A 10,590-nucleotide genomic window follows, 5' to 3' on the forward strand; every position below is an offset into this window, starting at 1 on the left:
GAGCCTCTCGGCTGGCTGAGGACCGAGCGGCAGTGTGTCAGGGAACTGGACCAAGAATTTTTTTTTCCTTCTTTCTTTTCTTTTTTCCTCTCTTCCCTCTCTCGTCTGTCGCTCCCTGTGCTTCCGTCTCCTTTTCTCTCGTCTCGTCTGTCCTTACCCCCAGGTGCTGCGGCCGCCGAGACTGGACCCCGGGGGGGGAGTAGAGCGCAGTCTCGGGAGTACCCCCCGGCCTGCGAGGGGCGATGGGGGTATGTGACGAGCAGGGCGGGCGAGAGCCGTGAGGGAACAGCGCGAGGCCGGTTACGTGAGTGTTAATGAGCGTCAGCTGCGCGTTGCACTGGTCTCGAGTCTCTCACGAAGGAGCTCCGGAAGCATAAAAGGGGAGACAGTGAAGGACGAGAGAGGACCAGGCCTGGACTTTATTTTATGGTTTTATTATGTTTGTGTTTATTATGTATGTTTGCATTACTTTCGTTTTGTATTTGTTTATTTTATATATTAAAGTTGTGTTGAACTTTTGCCGGTTCCCGCCTCCTTTTTCCTGTATTTACGAACTGCGTTACACTCAATCTCTGCTGATACTTCAGGGCTGCGTTGTGGTCGTGTCAAGGCGCAGGTCCTTGGTCTCACCTGGATACGGCCCGGATCCGGTTGACTACGGTAAACCTCGGGATAAACAGAAAGACTAATATTAGCGTAGATGCCATTCTTCTTCTGATGTAACAAGTACATCTGGTGTTATAGGAAGTGTTCCCGGTTCCGGCTGACCTAATTTATGCAGCCTAATAATCCTTAACGGATTTGAAAATATAAATTGATAATGTGTTATGTGTATGCCAGGTTAAAGAGATGCGTTTTTAGTCTAGATTTAAACTGACAGAGTGTGTCTGCTTCCCGAACAATGCTAGGAAGATTGTTCCAGAGTTTAGGTGCCAAATAGAAGAAGGATCTACCACCTGCAGTTGATTTTGATATTCTAGGTAATATCAGCTGGCCTGAATTCTGAGATCGCTATATAGTCATATTGCCCAGCCCTATGAATCACTGTAGTGAAAAACCACTTCAGTGCAATATAGTACAACACTGTCAAAGAGAAAGACTCAAACTCACTGTGTAAGGTTTTACTGTCTTGTGATTTAAAGTCAAAATAAAAATTAGTTGTCTGACCACAGTCCTGTTTGTTCGGTCTGTTTTGTTGTCATTTATTTAATGTCAGATTGTTTAATTCAGTAAGATGTTCTTCTGCTTCAAAGCTCAGAGAGCTGCCTACATAAATGACCAGAGAAAACTCTCATCAATGTAAAATTTCAAACAAGCTGACAAATATCAAAACAGTTTATTGGCCTGACTGTTTACTTACTATATTTCCAAAGCAGCAACAACACAGAATAAAAACAGAGGAACAATGTGCCGGTAATTATAATAAAATAAAGACAATAACTTAGTTTATGAGACTGTGAAATAAGAGTAGAAATATGAGTATTGGATGTCCTTCTTTTACTCTAGGCCTAATGTTTGTTTTTCAAGAAGAAAATATCAGATTATGTGTGATCCGCTGTAACCTGATATTCCTCCGGGTTCCCTTCTTTTGCTGAAACATTAGTCACATCAGCATTGGACTGGTTATGGAGCAAGTTTTGAAATGAGTACACACACACACACATACTCTAAAAGGCACGTTAGTCATCAGCATTGGACTGGTAATGGAACAAGTTTTGAAATGAGTACACACACACATACTGACACACACATACACATCAGCATTGGACTGGTGTTTTGAAATGAGTCATTTAGATTCCTTTTTTGGTGTTCATGTCCACACACACACACACACACACACACACACAGTGAGTTTGTTGTGACATCATGATCTACAACAAAATTGCAAGTAGGCTAAGTGAGTTTGAGGTAGACTCTGCAGGGCTGGATTTGAGGATTCAGAATATGTGTCAGTGTCAGTCGATCTTCTCTCTATTCTGTAGAGTTTTCCTCATCACTACTGCAGTAATGTAACGAAATGAAGTGAAAGTGTTCTGACCACAGTTCATTCCTACAGAGTTGATCACCAACCTCAAGTTAAACACACATAAACCAACTGATATAGTGATGGGTCAATCATAAACAATTCGTTCATTTTGAACAAATCATATATGAAAACAAGAAGTTGTTTCATAATTTTGTAACTGGGCAGTGCTTTTGTTGAACAGAGGGAAATGATGGAGTTATTTGGATAAAAGTGGGTGAAAGTGTTTAATATGGCCTGGACAGAAGGCAGTGGAAGAGGAAGTTTAAAAACAATATTTCTTCCACTGTCTTCAGGCAGTCGATTCCACCAAAAGCGAACCCCTTCTTGAAGCACTGCGATCAAACGAGGCTTCGAATGTCATTCAATACAAGCCTCGATATGGAGTTCTGTAGTACACTGTACTGTATATGCATGTGTTGCATATTTCATACATTCATACACTTTTATGGCTCATATTTGCGATTCATTTCAAATCAATGATAATCGCTTGTGAAAACTAAATGGCGGCACCATGGTTGGAAACATACAGATTCAGGGGGCGGTAATATTATAATAATATCCCCTTCCTATGTCACAAGGGGAGCGAAATCTGAAACGGCTCGTTTTTTCACATGCTTTCAGAGAAAGGCTTGCCAAAACAAAGTTACCTTTTTCACGCACTTAAACACAGAAAAAGTCATATTTTCATGATATGCCCCCTTTAAACGATGGGACTATACCATTGGCTAAACTACTATTTATGATGCATAAACATCCATAACCTGGAGAAGTTGTCGAGAGGGAATGACATCTAATGAGCAAGTAGTAGGTCTCAAGTGCTGAACTATATCTACAAAATCAGAAAGAGAGAGGCTCAAAATTAGAAAAAATATTTAGAGTGAGAGATCAGTAGAATCCATATAGCTCGTCTTAATCTTGCCAGTGAAATATTTCTCAAATAAATCACTCTTTTGGCAAAGTTCAGGCAGTTAGACATTATTTGCAAATCTCATGCAGTCTCACTGAAACAGTGAAAAGAACACGCAGCAATTACAAAAAGGGAAATAAGTGACTGCAGAGGAAGATTATGGAACTGCTTCAGCGAGGAGCGTTTTCATTAGAGCCGAAAGTGAAAGTAAATCTGAGCAGCTCGACTCCTGGTGAGTTTATATTTCTTTCTTGATTTATTGGTATTATTTGTAATGCTAAACATATATTAAAATTTATCATTTTGAATGGTCTTTGTTTTCTCAGAAGCATTATCCTGAGTTTTTCCAACCTGTTTGTACTGAGAGACAGGTAAATCATCTAAAACACTTCCTGGTAAGATTCTGTTTACACTGTTTAAGTAAAGCATCTGTTAGTTTGAATTGTCTTAGTGTTCACAGCTGATTTAGAGTCATTTAGTTCCCATCCAGACTGAGCTAAGATATATAAATTATATTTTTACTGACGACTTTAAGTGACATTTATTTTGTTTGCTGCTGTCTTGTGTGTTGAAGTGTTTCTTTCTTTTCTTAAATGTGTTTTCTGTCTCCAGTGATCCGGATTCTTCTGATGGGCAGAAAAGCTCATCTGGAAACACTATAAAAAATATTTAGAGTAAGAGATCAGTAGAATCCATACTGGGAGAAAGAACGCTTAAAACACAAATGGGAGAGAAGCAGGTTTCTGTGATCGATTCTCCAGATTCTCCAGATCTACAGGATCCAGATCTGAATGAAGAGCAGCTGGAGATGATGAAGGAGCAGCTGCTCTCTCGATCTTCAGCACTATATGCACAAACTGCAGCGATCAGTTGAGAATGGTGTGTGAGGTCTGTCTCACAATCCTCTGTTGTACACTGTACACTGCTGTACATTCCCTGCAGCTGCTTTGATTGGAAATCATAGAAGACAAAACTCCTCCCTAATGCTTCCTTTTCACCAATCACAGGACAGAACTGAGGACTGCTCTGTCATATAAATATGGTCAATCAGAACAAGAGATTCCAGGAGGAGAATCAGCCATCTTCACTTATATGGACTTACAGGTATGAATTTAGTATTTGATTACTGTACAACTGCTAGTATTGCATTGAGGAGAAGAAGGGGATGTTTCACAAACAACAACAACAACAAAAACAAGAATAAGACAAAAGAGGGCACATAGCCATATATTTAATATATTTACACTGCAGAAAGATATACAGGTAGGGTGTATTCAGGGTGATTGGGACACTTTTTGCCATTGAGATGACTTGGAAAATGCGTCCCAATCAACCTGAATTCACACTACATACAGTCCTGTTGTGCAGCATGTATTTGACAAAAATAATCATTGTTTCGTTGTAAATGAACTGTGTTCTATTTCCATTTTATTACATGATAAAAGTTAGACTATACTCAGTTGATTTGACATGATTTTGATGACTAAAATGTGTTTAATACATTAAATGGGGGGGGGGGGGGGGGAAGAATTTGCAAAAAAAAAAAAACAAAAAAAAAAAACAATTGAACTTTATAGAGAAAAAAAAAAAAAAAAAAAAAATATATATATATATATATATATATATATATATATATGAAGATAATTACTTCTGTAGGAAAGTTTTATGTTTTTTTTTTTTTTTTTTTAGGAGTTTTTAAGTAATTCTTTTGTAAGACTTGATTTTCCTGCTAAGACAAAAACTGAGATCAAGCGCCCTGCAATAAAGCAATAAAACTCATCTGGCGAGAAGATCTCAGAGAAATAGCATAAGACAACGCCTTGCCCTAAACTCTCCTCACACATCTACAAGTATGCATTATTTCTGAATTGGCTTCTAATTGTCCAACTATGTAATTGGCATGATATATTTTTACTTGACAAATAAAATGTTATATTTGATTTACTCTGGATTCTTCTGAAATCATTATGACCAGTAGATTATTGGAGTCCGTCATTTCCGCAAATCTGCGTCAGGATAGATTCAGACTAAAGGCCCATGAAAGGAGCATGTAAGTTGCAGTATCGTGACTAAGAAAACTGTGTTTTTGTATGAACAAGCATGTGGCGGTTCGACTCAAATGCATTAGTAAACTCTGTACCCTCTGACTAAGAATCAGAAACTGGCGAATTTGTGTCGTGAGATCCGTGCGTGTGACTCTAAGCGATATGGGTCTGTAATGAACGAATAATTTAAAGTACGGAATACCCAGAATAATCAAATATCTAAATGAATATATAACCAATGATTAATTTCTAATTGGAAACACAACCTAAGAGTAATAATCATTTAAAACTGGAGTCAGATTAAACAAGTGAAATTAAGTGAACTTCACAGATGCGCTGAAAAGGCATACACGCATTAACCTTCGCCCAGGCCGTCGGATTCCGTTTTTGGGCCGATGGGGGGTTTCTTACACCTTCAGAGAAATCTATCAAAAACACCTGCCAATCGGTTGTGAAAAGAAACCTGATTTGTCTCGCCCCTTTTAATCTCTTCATGTAAGTTTAAATCAAACTTTATTTTTCTGACCCTATTGACAGATGCTTTGCTTGTTTTCAGCATAAAGCTTAAATTCTGACACAATTCTCTAGATTGATTTTCATAAATATATCTATAATATATGTGAAGGCCAAGTATGGTAACCCATATTCAGAATTTGTTCTCTGCTTATAACCCACCCAAGTTAGTGCACACACACGAGGAGAAGTGAGCAGTGAACACACACACACACAAACACACACACACACACAGAGAGAGATATTCAGATATTCACTATGGCGCCCAGGGAGTGATTGGGTCACTCAGTCATTTCCTGTCTGCACTGAAAATCGAACCCACAACCTTCGTGTTACCATTAGGTTACGACTGCCCCATAATGTATGTTGAATATTGTAATATTTGACCTAAAAAAAAGATAAAAAAAATACTGAGTAGCAATATGATTTTTGCTGCTTGGGACTTTAAGTACAGTGCATTTTATTAAAATAGATGCAGCCAGACACAGTTATGAATTTTTTAAAGCCGTCACATGGTCATGAGGGCTCAATGCAACTGCTTGTGTCACTTAGCAAGAGCCGGCTCTGGACACACTGTATATCTGCACATTTTAGTCATGTGACCTGAACGCCTGGATGTGACAGTCGTGCCCTGCTGCCCTAATAATGTCATATCTGTAATTACTTATTAAAATTTAGAAACCTTCTATTTACAAAAGGGACAAATGGTAAAACAATATCTGATAATGGGGGAAAGTGATGCTTCATGTGTGACCACTGAATATATAAATCACTACACTGACTACACACTGGTTTCATGCTGAAAATTCTGTCATCATCTATTGTTTTAAAACAGGTTCTTCATTTGAGTTGAAAGATGTCCAACATCAGTGTGTCGTGTGGAGAGATTCAGACAGCAGTGGGGTTTGTGTACGTGATTCTGCCTGTGATTCTGAATCAAACACTCAATGATCCTGACTGTGAACAGAGCTGGTATACAGAGGTGACTGTTACACACACACACACACACACACACACACACACACACATGATCTGATCCTCTTGTGTTTGATTTGTTCAGGACGGGCATCTGTTAGCAGATCCATCAGATCCTGAAACACTGATTGATCCTGTTATTTCTGTTTCATCTGATCGTCTCGTCACTTCTCACTGTGTGAATCTGATTCATGAGATCATCTGTGATGAATCAAGAGTAAATCAACTCAATCTCTCTCATCATTCATCTGTTTTCATATTTAATCCTTCATGAACACTATAAAAGCTGTTCTGATGCTTCTTTCTTTCATTTCAGTTGAGAATGGAGATCACGTTCAGAGGTGAGAGAGACACTTCAGTAAAACACATCAATTTGTCCTGATTCAGATCAAACTCTGTGTTGAAGTGAATCTGTCCTGATTTAGATCAAACTGTGTTGAAGTGAATCTTCTGTAAGTGAATCATGATGATTGTGAATGTGTTTTTCAGTGAGGAATGAAACTGCAGCGACTCCAAACTCAGGTGAGTTTCAGCTGATAAACGTGTGTCTAATTCACTAATAAAATACTGATTCAGATCTGATTCAGACTCAATCCAGTTTGAATGTGAACAGGTCTTTGTTTTATGTCATATTGTCTGATATTTGTGATCATTGCGTGTTTTAAAGATGTTCTGGATGAAGTGACTCCGTCTCTACAGCTCACAGGTAAAACATCAAGAGTTTTAAACCCTTTAAACTCTAATATTGATTCATCACTGTTGGTGATCAGATGATTTCACTGGTTTATTTATTCATGATTTTATTGTCTATGGCTTGTATAGATCACTTGTGGTGGATTTCTGTTCTCGTCATCATCTTTCTTTTGGCATTTCTCTGTTTCATACTGCGTAAAAGGATCTTCAGGTGAGTCCAGACTGATCTTTCCTAACATCGTACTTCAGTCTTTACATCTGACACTAGTTCACAAGAGCTCAGGTCATCATCAATCACATTTTTATTCATTTCATCAGCTTTAACATTTTTTATGAATCTGTCGCATTGTGGAACAGATTTCTAGATAATGAATTTATACAGGTGCTGGTCATATAATTAGAATATCATCAAAAAGTTGATTTATTTCACTAATTCCATTCAAAAAGTGAAACTATATTCTATATTCATTCATTACACACAGACTGATATATTTCAAATGTTTATTTCTTTTCATTTTGATGATTATAACTAAGGAAAATCCCAAATTCAGTATCTCAGAAAATTTGAGTATTACTTAAGACCAATACAAAGAAAGGATTTTTAGAAATCTTGGCCAACTGAAAAGTTTGAACATGAAAAGTATGAGCATGTACAGCACTCAATACTTAGTTGGGGCTCCTTTTGCCTGAATTACTGCAGCAATGCGGCGTGGCATGGAGTCGATCAGTCTGTGGCACTGCTCAGGTGTTATAAGAGCCCAGGTTGCTCTGATAGTGGCCTTCAGCTCTTCTGCATTGTTGGGTCTGGCATATCGCATCTTCCTCTTCACAATACCACATAGATTTTCTATGGGGTTAAGGTCAGGTGAGTTTGCTGGCCAATTAAGAACAGGGATACCATGGTCCTTAAACCAGGTACTGGTAGCTTTGGCACTGTGTGCAGGTGCCAAGTCCTGTTGGAAAATGAAATATGCATCTCCATAAAGTTGGTCAGCAGCAGGAAGCATGAAGTGCTCTAAAACTTCCTGGTATACGGCTGCGTTGACCTTGGACCTCAGAAAACACAGTGGACCAACACCAGCAGATGACATGACACCCCAAACCATCACTGACTGTGGAAACTTTACACTGGACCTCAAGCAACGTGGATTGTGTGCCTCTCCTCTCTTCCTCCAGACTCTGGGACCCTGATTTCCAAAGGAAATGCAAAATTTACTTTCATCAGAGAACATAACTTTGGACCACTCAGCAGCAGTCCAGTCCTTTTTGTCTTTAGCCCAGGCAAGACGCTTCTGACGCTGTCTGTTGTTCAAGAGTGGCTTGACACAAGGAATGCGACAGCTGAAACCCATGTCTTGCATACGTCTGTGCATAGTGGTTCTTGAAGCACTGACTCCAGCTGCAGTCCACTCTTTGTGAATCTCCCCCACATTTTTGAATGGGTTTTGTTTCACAATCCTCTCCAGGGTGCGGTTATCCCTATTGCTTGTACACTTTTTTCTACCACATCTTTTCCTTCCCTTCGCCTCTCTATTAATGTGCTTGAACACAGAGCTCTGTGAACAGCCAACCTCTTTTGCAATGACCTTTTGTGTCTTGCCCTCCTTGTGCAAGGTGTCAATGGTCGTCTTTTGGACAACTGTCAAGTCAGCAGTCTTCCCCATGATTGTGTAGCCTACAGAACTAGACTGAGAGACCATTTAAAGGCCTTTGCAGGTGTTTTGAGTTAATTAGCTGATTAGAGTGTGGCACCAGGTGTCTTCAATATTGAACCTTTTCACAATATTCTAATTTTCTGAGATACTGAATTTGGGATTTTCCTTAGTTGTCAGTTATAATCATCAAAATTAAAAGAAGTAAACATTTGAAATATATCAGTCTGTGTGTAATGAATGAATATAATATACAAGTTTCACTTTTTGAATGGAATTAGTGAAATAAATCAACTTTTTGATGATATTCTAATTATATGACCAGCACCTGTATATGTGACCCGTGCTGGCAAAATGAGTCACAATGAGCAAATTTTCAAAAATAAGTTATTAGTTTATATTAAAAAAAAAAAAAATCAAAATGTTGTTTGATTTGTTGGAATCAGACAAAAAACGACTGAGCTACATCTGTTTGAAGTACATAGTCATCAAAGTCGATTTTGAGAAAAATCAAGTAAAAGTTTTCTGAAGGTTCCAAAACAAAATCACCTAGAAACCATGGTATGCAATAATAATGTGTCAGTCTGTTATTCTCAGATGGAAGCGCGGTTGATCTGTCAACGTGAGGATGATCCAGAACAGGTGAGTGAATCAAACTGAGAGAAAGACTTGAAATGATTTTCATTTCAGATGTGAGACAGATGGATGATGATGTAACGTACAGCTGATACAGATGAATCTGAACTGAATCTGAATGTGTTTCACGTAGGGATCTGGTATCTGATGATCCTCGTTCACTACAGGAATCTTCAGTGTCCAGATGATGATCACCATCTGATGCTTTGAATCAACATCACGGCTCATTTTTAATATGCACTCGCCTTACAGCACCTTGTTTAACCTTCACAACGAAGTACGAAGTAGATTTCCAGACCCTTCAGTGTCTCTGTTCCTCTCTGTTGAAATGAGCTGCTGGCCTCCATACAACCTTCAAGAAGCAGCTGAAGACACTTTTCCTGCATGCACTTAACTAACCAACAACCTTACATCAAGGCACTTTACTAAAAAAACATTCCCTTCTTCTCTGTAGAGGTGTATATATATATTTATAACAAAATACAAACATTAAATGTGGTTTTGATGCTCTTTAATGAGGTGTGATGGATCGCTTTAGCCGACTCATCTCAAGCAGCTCATGAATTAATCATCTCTTCCTCTTTACTACTAGTTACAGCACCAAATAAACATGAATGAACATCAGAAGATACAAAAATCACTTTAAAAAATGAGGTACATGTTGGTACTAAACTATCATTTTTGTGAATGGTTACACTGAATTTCACCTCTGTTTTAGTAAGCTTTCTAATAAATTTGCTATTATGTATGTCACGATTTTGTACCTTATGTCTCATATTTTGAAATTTTATGAGTTGATGTTCTTTTGTAGTTCTTTTCATGGTCTTTGTAGTTCTTTTTGTTCATGCTAATAGTACATGTGTTGCTTGTTATCCTATTGTTATATAGTAGAGCGAATAAGGCATAGCAAACACACACCTAAAAAGGTGCAAGTTGAAGAAAAATGCAGTATAGTAAAAGGGAAAGAACTGCACTCACTGAAGCATAGGCTTAGTATTTATTCACCACCGTTTTGGCTAGTAGTCTTTGTCAAGGTATAGCTTCACAAGAATGGAGAATAGTATAAGTAAAGATGGTAATTGTACACAGCTGAGAGCAATGAGATCAGAACATCAAATGAGTGACTAATTGACAATTGGGTTC

General features: G+C 38.3%; 1 long non-coding RNA gene across 1 annotated transcript; it reads left to right on the forward strand.

Moving 5' to 3' along the window:
* Positions 1 to 6,842: 6,842 nt before the first annotated feature.
* Positions 6,843 to 10,209, forward strand: LOC127508237 (uncharacterized). The gene is made up of 4 exons (XR_007928735.1): positions 6,843 to 7,172; positions 7,289 to 7,370; positions 9,409 to 9,453; positions 9,581 to 10,209. It is a non-coding gene; the product is annotated as an uncharacterized LOC127508237 (long non-coding RNA).
* The last annotated feature ends 381 nt before the right edge of the window (positions 10,210 to 10,590 follow it).

This window comes from Ctenopharyngodon idella, chromosome 3 (assembly GCF_019924925.1).
Source record: "Ctenopharyngodon idella isolate HZGC_01 chromosome 3, HZGC01, whole genome shotgun sequence".
In the NCBI taxonomy this organism is placed as follows: domain Eukaryota; kingdom Metazoa; phylum Chordata; class Actinopteri; order Cypriniformes; family Xenocyprididae; genus Ctenopharyngodon; species Ctenopharyngodon idella.